This window comes from Conger conger, chromosome 10, assembly GCF_963514075.1.
Source record: "Conger conger chromosome 10, fConCon1.1, whole genome shotgun sequence".
NCBI lineage: Eukaryota > Metazoa > Chordata > Actinopteri > Anguilliformes > Congridae > Conger > Conger conger.
This window is the reverse complement of record NC_083769.1, coordinates 45267000-45274499: the sequence shown is the minus strand read 5'-3', so window position 1 is coordinate 45274499 and position 7500 is coordinate 45267000. Positions and strand designations below refer to the sequence as shown.

At 49.4% G+C, this 7500-nt stretch overlaps 1 protein-coding gene across 2 annotated transcripts in view; it reads left to right on the top strand.

The window, feature by feature from the left end:
* LOC133139385 (kazrin-like) overlaps positions 1-7500 on the top strand; it is a 321899-nt gene that overhangs the window by 156269 nt on the left and 158130 nt on the right. The window lies entirely within an intron of this gene.

Below are 7500 nucleotides of genomic sequence, written 5' to 3'. Positions count from 1 at the left end.
GCTGCAGCGCCCTTGGCTCTCCATTCTCTCCCCGCATTGTGGCTGGTGGAAGGTCTCGTCTTTGTCTGCCGCATAATACACACATTACCCGCCCGGAGGAGACAGGCAGGCGTGGTTCTCAAAGGCTCGCTGCTCCGCTGTTTTCCCCCCGGCCCTGGCTCAGGCCTCATTACCGGCAGCGGGGAGGGGAGTCGGGGTGCCCCCGGCCACAGTGTTTGACAGGACGGGGCCGTCGAATGTTTGCACTCCCTTTCAAAGCATCGCTCTCTCCCTCTCTGCCTCAGCTGGTGTGTGTGTGGCGGACGTTCTGGCACAAAATGGCTGCTGCTGCATCACCCAGGTGGGTGTTACTCACTGGTGAGGTGTGAGTTTCCACCCTCCTCACCACTGTATGAGTGTCTAAAAAAAGGCTCTATATAAATGCAATGATCTATCTGTCAATCTGTCTGTCTCCGTCTCCATCTCCGTCTCCATCATGGCTTCTGTACCGGGGAGTGCTGCTGCTGTTGTGAAGGGAGGAAGGAGCTGGAGGGGTAGAACGATGGATGGAGAAAGGGAGGGAAAGTGGGAGAAAAAAGAGGCCTCCGTGTCGGGATCTTGGCCGTCCTTAACCGTTCTGGGGTGCAGGTGACTGGCGTGTCCACGTGCTCCAGCAAAATGAGCCAGTTAAATGTGCTTTGGCTCATTTTGGTGACAACCTATGCGTACACAGACGCACCCGCACACACCTGCGCGCACACACACACACACACACACACACACACACTCGCGCACACACGCGCACAAACACTGAACTCCCTGAGCAGATGGTGTCCAATGAAAATATTCAACAAAGTCTTCATTAAAAATGCTAATATTGTAAATGCCTTTCAGCGGCAGAATATTCGCCACCTGCCCCCCCCCTCCCCTCACCCCCCCTCCTGCTCCCAGAATCTCACCTGCAGGCAGGTATCGCGGCCAGAGTGAAAACGAGCTACTTAGGAGAGGATTTATTTCGTAGCTTCCCTAATCTCAGGTGAGTCAGATAGATTACATTATACTATTATCGTTTTAATATGTCATCCTTTCATGCATGTGGATATTACATTAGAAATCCGGTTTTAAGCGATTTGCTTCAGGGTGTGTAGCCCCTTGGGATTTGAACCCACAACCCCCCGGTTGAGAAGCATTTCCTGGCGTTGTGCGTGTCTTTGGCACCGTGTCTGTAGCAGTATGCGGCGCGTGTGCGGAGTAGAGCCAGTGATTCTCTGGTGTGATGGTACAGTTCCTGTTAAAAGCCTCATTGTGGTGTGAATGTGCGAATTCGCCCACGCAGACCGTGAAGCGCGTTGCGTGGTGCGTTCCAGGCAGAGCCATGTGACTTGCACCACAGCCCCCCCTCCACTATCTGCCCCCCCCCCGTCCTCTGGCCTTATTAAGCACATTGGAGCAGCGGGGGGGTGTTGTGGGGCAGCCTGTAGCCTAGTGGCTGAGGTCCATGACCGGGACCCGGAAGGTTGGGGTTCAAGCCCCGGTGTAGCCACGATAAGGTCTGCATAGATGTTGGGCCCCGAAACCCCACATTGCTCCAGTCTGATCAACTGTGAGTCGCTTCGGATAAAAGCGTCAGCTAAATAACAGGTTATTATTGAATTATTGTGTGCTGGAGCGGGGGGCCCCAGGTGGCGGGCTCTCTCCTCCTCTCTGGGCCCCGTGCTGCAGCACGCTGTCAGGGGACGCTGGAGGATTCAGCCTCTGGGCTGTGTGCTGTTTATTACTCAGCTGATTTGGTTAGGATATGACTGATCGTGTTAAACACAGCACGCACCTGGACTGCCATGCCACCAGAGACACACACGCACACACACACACACACATACGCAGAGAAACAGGGACATGCAAGCACGCACGCACACATTTTACATTTACATTTACATTTTAGTCATTTGGCAGATGCTTTTAATCCAAAGCGACTTACAGGTGCATAGATTCTTCCACAAGTTAAAGCATTACATCCATAGCTAGTAAAGTACACATTAAGTGCTGCACACACAAAGACACACACATGCACGTACACACGCATGGATCTACACACACGCGCACAGACACTAGTGGGCTTGGTTTTGGGTTTTAGAGGCTGGTTTATCTGGTGGATCAGCTCAGACTAGCTTTCACTTTGATGGAGATTTGGCCAGCTCAAGCGATGTTTTGAAACAAGCTACCAACACTAGCTGGTTGACCATGTTGCTCATACCCATCTAGACCAGCTTATGACTAACTTGGTGATGCTGGTTGACCAGCTCATATCCAGCTAGACCAGCAGTACAGCAGGGTGGAATGCAGTAAAAACTACTTCTCCTGGGTCTCCTTCTCTTCACGAGCTGAATAGAGATGCGTTTAAAGTGTACAGAAAAAAAAAATCTCTGCTCCGCACAATGTGGGAAAATCAGTTCATGGGATTCCTTACCATGCACTATACAGTCATTTCAGTAGGATACGGGGCTAATTCACCAGCTGTTCCTCAAACAAGAAATTAATCATCTGCATCCTTTGCTTTCCACCAGCCAGTCTTCCACAATAGAGGTCAATGGAAGTGCAAAGAGAGAGGGGAAGAGAAAGGGAGAGGGAGGGAGAGAGAGAGGGAGAGAGATGGAGAGAGGGAGAGACAAGGTGAGAGAGAGGGAGAGAGATGGAGAGAGGGTGAGAGAGACGGAGAGAGATGGAGAGAGGGTGAGAGAGAGGGTGAGAGAGAGATGGGGAGAGGAAGAGAGAGAAAGAACCGGTTGCTGTGTTAATATCAGAGCTGGGCACTGATCCTGTGTCAGCACTGGCAGCTGTGTCCTTGTGCTGATAGTCCACTTCCTGTTTTTCTTTTTGACAGTTTTTAGTGTATGTTTTTCAGACTGTTTTTATGTGCAGTGAAGGATCATTTTGAAACAGAAGTTATGGATGACCTGCGGGCTTTGTAATGGCAGTACGGCGGCATTTAGGCGTTGCAGTTTTTAGCAAGAAAATACATTTCAAGTGACTGCAAAAGGCAGCTTGTTCTGTGATATTATATTTTCAGAGGTTGTGCGCACAAATTGTTTATTTTTACACCATACATTTACGAGTATAAACATACTGTATCTGTTTTTATCTGGTTGGTGCTTTTTCCATTTTCAAGAGCCACAAGCTCTTTACAGGTGTCCATGTAGTAGTGTTAATATAGGAAGCCATGCTGCAATTTTCTTGAGCACAACACTCTTAGGTTGTGCACGTCATAGGAATCGGTTGCAACCAAAAATAAGAGTAAACCTTATAAATTTCTGCTAATATAGACACATACACCCTCTGCAGTCATAGTGTCATGAAGCATGCTGCATTGGAGTTTTTTAAGTGTATTTTGTAGGATATTTTCTTGCTTGAGACCTTTATTGCCGAACGCCCCCATATCGGCAGATCATCAGAGACATTTTCGAAACATCTAAATTATCCGTCATTGCACACACAAAAAAATTTAAAAAAACGTGGGCCAAACAGGAACACACACACCAGAACTGAAAATATACACTCAGTGAGCACTATTAGGTATTTATTTCACTTATTTTTTAGACTTATTGGTCTTCTGCTGCTGTAGCATATTTACTTAGAGGTTTAATGTGTTGTGTGTTCAGAGATGCTCTTCTGCATACCACTGTTGTAATGTGTGGTTATTTGCGTTACTGTCACCTTCCTGTCAGCTTTGACCAGTCTGGCCATTCTCCTCTGATCTCTCATTAACAAGGCATTTCTGTCTGCAGAACTGCTGCTCACTGGATTTTTTATTTTTTTTGCTTTTGCACCATTCTTTGCCAACTCTAGAGACCAGTGCATGTGAAAATCCCAGGTTTCTGGAGATACTCAAACCACCCTGTGTTGCACCAACAGTCATTCCACGGTCAAAGTAATTTAGATCACATTTCTTCCCCATTCTGATATTTCGTCTGAACAACAGCTGAACCTCTTGACCACATCTGCATGCTTTTATGCATTCAGTCGCTGCCACATGATTGGCTGATTAAATATTTGCATTAACAAGCTGGTATACAGATCCAACTTATAAATTGCTCAATGACTGTATTTTTTTTTTTAAACACAGAGAGTGAGGTATCACTTTAACATCTGCGTAAAATTGTACGGTTTCAAACCCTCTCTTTCCACCCTGTATTTTGGGCCTGCTGCAGTAAAACGGGGCCGCAGGTTTGTAGTGTTTATACTTCGACCCCCATCCTAACCTCCTCCCTCCCTGAGCCCTGCCGGGAGCCGCGAGAGAGATGCCGATTTTCATTCTGCGGCAGATGGCTGCTGTGGCAATTCCGCGTAATCAATGACATTACGCATATTTTGTTGGCATTAAACCGCTACTTTCTGCGGGGCTGGGCCAGTCGAGTGGAACGTGGACGTACAGGCCTTTAATGAAATGACAGGTTTATGACAGGAAATTATGAAAGCAGAAAAAAAGAAGAAGAAAAAAAAAGATCTAAGCTAAGCAGAATTAACTTTCCCGCCCCCCTACAGGAAGTCACTTGAAGGAGAAAGGGATTTTGAAAATAGAAGTATTTAGTGGGGTGTGCCTGAAGACTCTCTCTCCCAATTTCATTAGCGCGGTTTCTCTCCATTAATGACATAAAGCTATCATTAAACTTGTGAAATGCACGAACATCTGAGAACTGAACACCTCTGATAAAGATGTTGCAAAACTAATTATTCATGTACTTCATTACATTTAAATAGCGTTCTTTTTTTCCCTCCTTCCTCCCCCAAAGAGAAACAGCCACAATACAAGCCTGCACTCTATTACAGAAAGAAAACTCCCAACACTCCGGGTTCTGATGAAGACCTACGGATTAAGTACCTCGCAACAGGTCGACACCTGAACCGTAACCCGATTAAATGAAAATATCACTTTGTCTTTGTATCGTAAGTGAATGTTTGCGTTTATGTATTTCCTGGAGAGATATTTTGATGCTGCATCTTATGCCAGAAACTTTTCGGAATGCGCGCGTGTTTTTTTCGCTTTTTTTTTCCCCTGTGCTCTTTCATAGCCGCCGAAAGCGTTGCTTTTGAGCCGGTAATCGCAGCCAGAAATTCCGCTCCGGAGAAACTCCGCGGCGGGATTGTCCGGGATCGGCGGCAGCTGCTCCGTTTCGTCCTGCGATTAAAGCCTCGGCGTCCGGGTGCACTACAGCGGGAAGAACAGGACTAGGCCGATATCCTCCTCCTCCTCCTCTCTGTCTCTGTACACTCTCCAAACTACCTCTCCCCCAGGCTTGGACTCACGCCACTAAGCTACAAGAGCGCGTGTTTATTTGTGTTGTTCCCGTACACTCAGGTAGAGGAAATACTCCAGTGTGAGGAGATAGAGGCTTGTGGTCTCCCCTGTTGTGGTTGAAAAAGTATGTAATGTTTGGCGTTTTTTTTTTGTGTGTGATACAATCCACTGAGAAGAGTCTACATTGAAGATGAGTGTGTACAGCTGTTGTACAAAGCTTTTCCCATGAACGAATGCGTTTCACACACACGCAAGCGAGTGCTGTGTTTTTGATGTTCTGCAGTACATCCGGAATCCGTGCGGTAGACCCGAAAAACGAAGCCGTCTGCCGTCTTGGATACGAAACAAGGACATCCAGGGAAAGGGTTGCTTTGATAGTCAAGTCAAGTTAACTTTATTGTCATTCCAGGATATGTAAGACTTACAGGGGAGTGAAAAAACGTTTCTCCAGGACCACAGTGCAAAATAAAGAACATGTACTACTACTGCGATTACTATGACTGCTGTTGTTACTACTATTCTTAAAAAAAAAAAAAAAAGTAAACAATGCGGTATTGACAAAATAAATAAACAGATATCAGAGACTGGGAGAGGACACTGCATTTGTGTGCGCCGCCATCACAGGGTCCAGAGTGTGTTCTGTTTTGCGTTTGGCGGGCCGTTTTGATGAATCGAGGGCTGCCCTCCCCCCCTGCCCGCCTGTGCCAGGTGCCAGGTGTCTCTGGCAGTTGTCGCGGCGACGTGACTCGGGCGGAGCAGACGGCTCCGAGGCCTCTCTCCTCGGGAGGGACGCCGTCCGGCGAAGGATCGCGAGCGAGCCGCCGTCTGTCCGCGCGCCCTGTTCCAGGGGCCCCATCCCGGCACAGGAAATTAGCCTCGCCTTAATTCGGTTGTTGCTCAGGGAGCGTCTCGGGGGCCCAGGCTGTCCCGTCTCCTCCGACAGTTTTCCCCCGGAGCGAGAGAGAGCGCGAGAGAGAGCGAGAGAGAGTGAGAGAGAGTGAGAGAGAGTGAGAGAGAGTGAGAGAGAGCGAGAGAGAGAGAGCGCTGAACTTCCTGCCGGAATATTCCGGCTGTGCCGTGACGCTGATCGCTAACCCCACTGAACTCTGTACTGTACATAAAAATAATAATGATGAAAATAAAACGCTAAGCAGGGGACAACCCCCCCCCCCCCCCCCCTCCCTTGAGGCATTGTGGACTTGCTCAAGGGCACAACAACAGCTGTGCGGATCTTATCGTGGCTTCACTGGGGCTTGAACCATCAACCTTCCGGGTCCCAGTCATGCATCTTAGCCACTCGGCTAACTAGGCTACACGCTGTCCCCCGTAACAGAGTGTGCTGGGTGGAGCAGTTGCAGAGGGACTACAGGGGCAGGCAGGGTTACAGTATCAGTGCACTGCTCTCCTCTTTCAGCTCGGCTAATGCATGCTGGGATACCGCCACCCCCCCGCCCACCCGCCGCTCTCTCACAAAGCAGAGGGGTGGAGATGAGACTCAGTCTGAGCAGTATATCAGCAGCCCTGCACACTGTCTGCACTGCCCACAGGAGGCGGGGATAATGATCTGTGTCCGAGATCTCCCCCTCCCTCTCTCACTCCCTCCCTCACTCCCCTCCTCATCCCTCGCTCCAAATCCAGCTACCTCCCCACCCCCCACCGCCACCAACCTTGCGCTTAAATCAACTGAGAGGCCTTTGTTGAGTCTAGACAAAAAAAAACGTTGTTGAAAATTTTGGAAGGGGAGAGAGAGTGAGGGGGGGGAGGAGGAGGGAGGGTGGAAGAGAGAGAAGGGGAGAGATAGTGGAGGGAGAACGAGAAGGGGGGAGTTGGAGAGGAGGGAGGGTGGAAGAGAGAGAAGGGGAGAGATAGTGGGGGGGAGAGAGAGAAGGGGGGAGTTGAATGAGGAAGAGGGAGGGTGGAAGAGAGAAGGGGAGAGATAGTGGGGGGAGAGAGAGAAGGAGGGAGTTGGAGAGGAGGGAGGGTGGAAGAGAGAGAAGGGGAGAGATAGTGGGGGGAGAGAGAGAAGGGGGGAGTTGGAGAGGAGGGAGGGTGGAAGAGAAAGAAGAGGAGAGATAGTGGGGGGAGAGAGAGAAGGAGGGAGTTGGAGAGGAGGGAGGGTGGAAGAGAGAGAAGGGGAGAGATAGTGGGGGGAGAGAGAGAAGGGGGGAGTTGGAGAGGAGGGAGGGTGGAAGAGAGAGAAGGGGAGAGATAGTGGGGGGAGAGAGAGA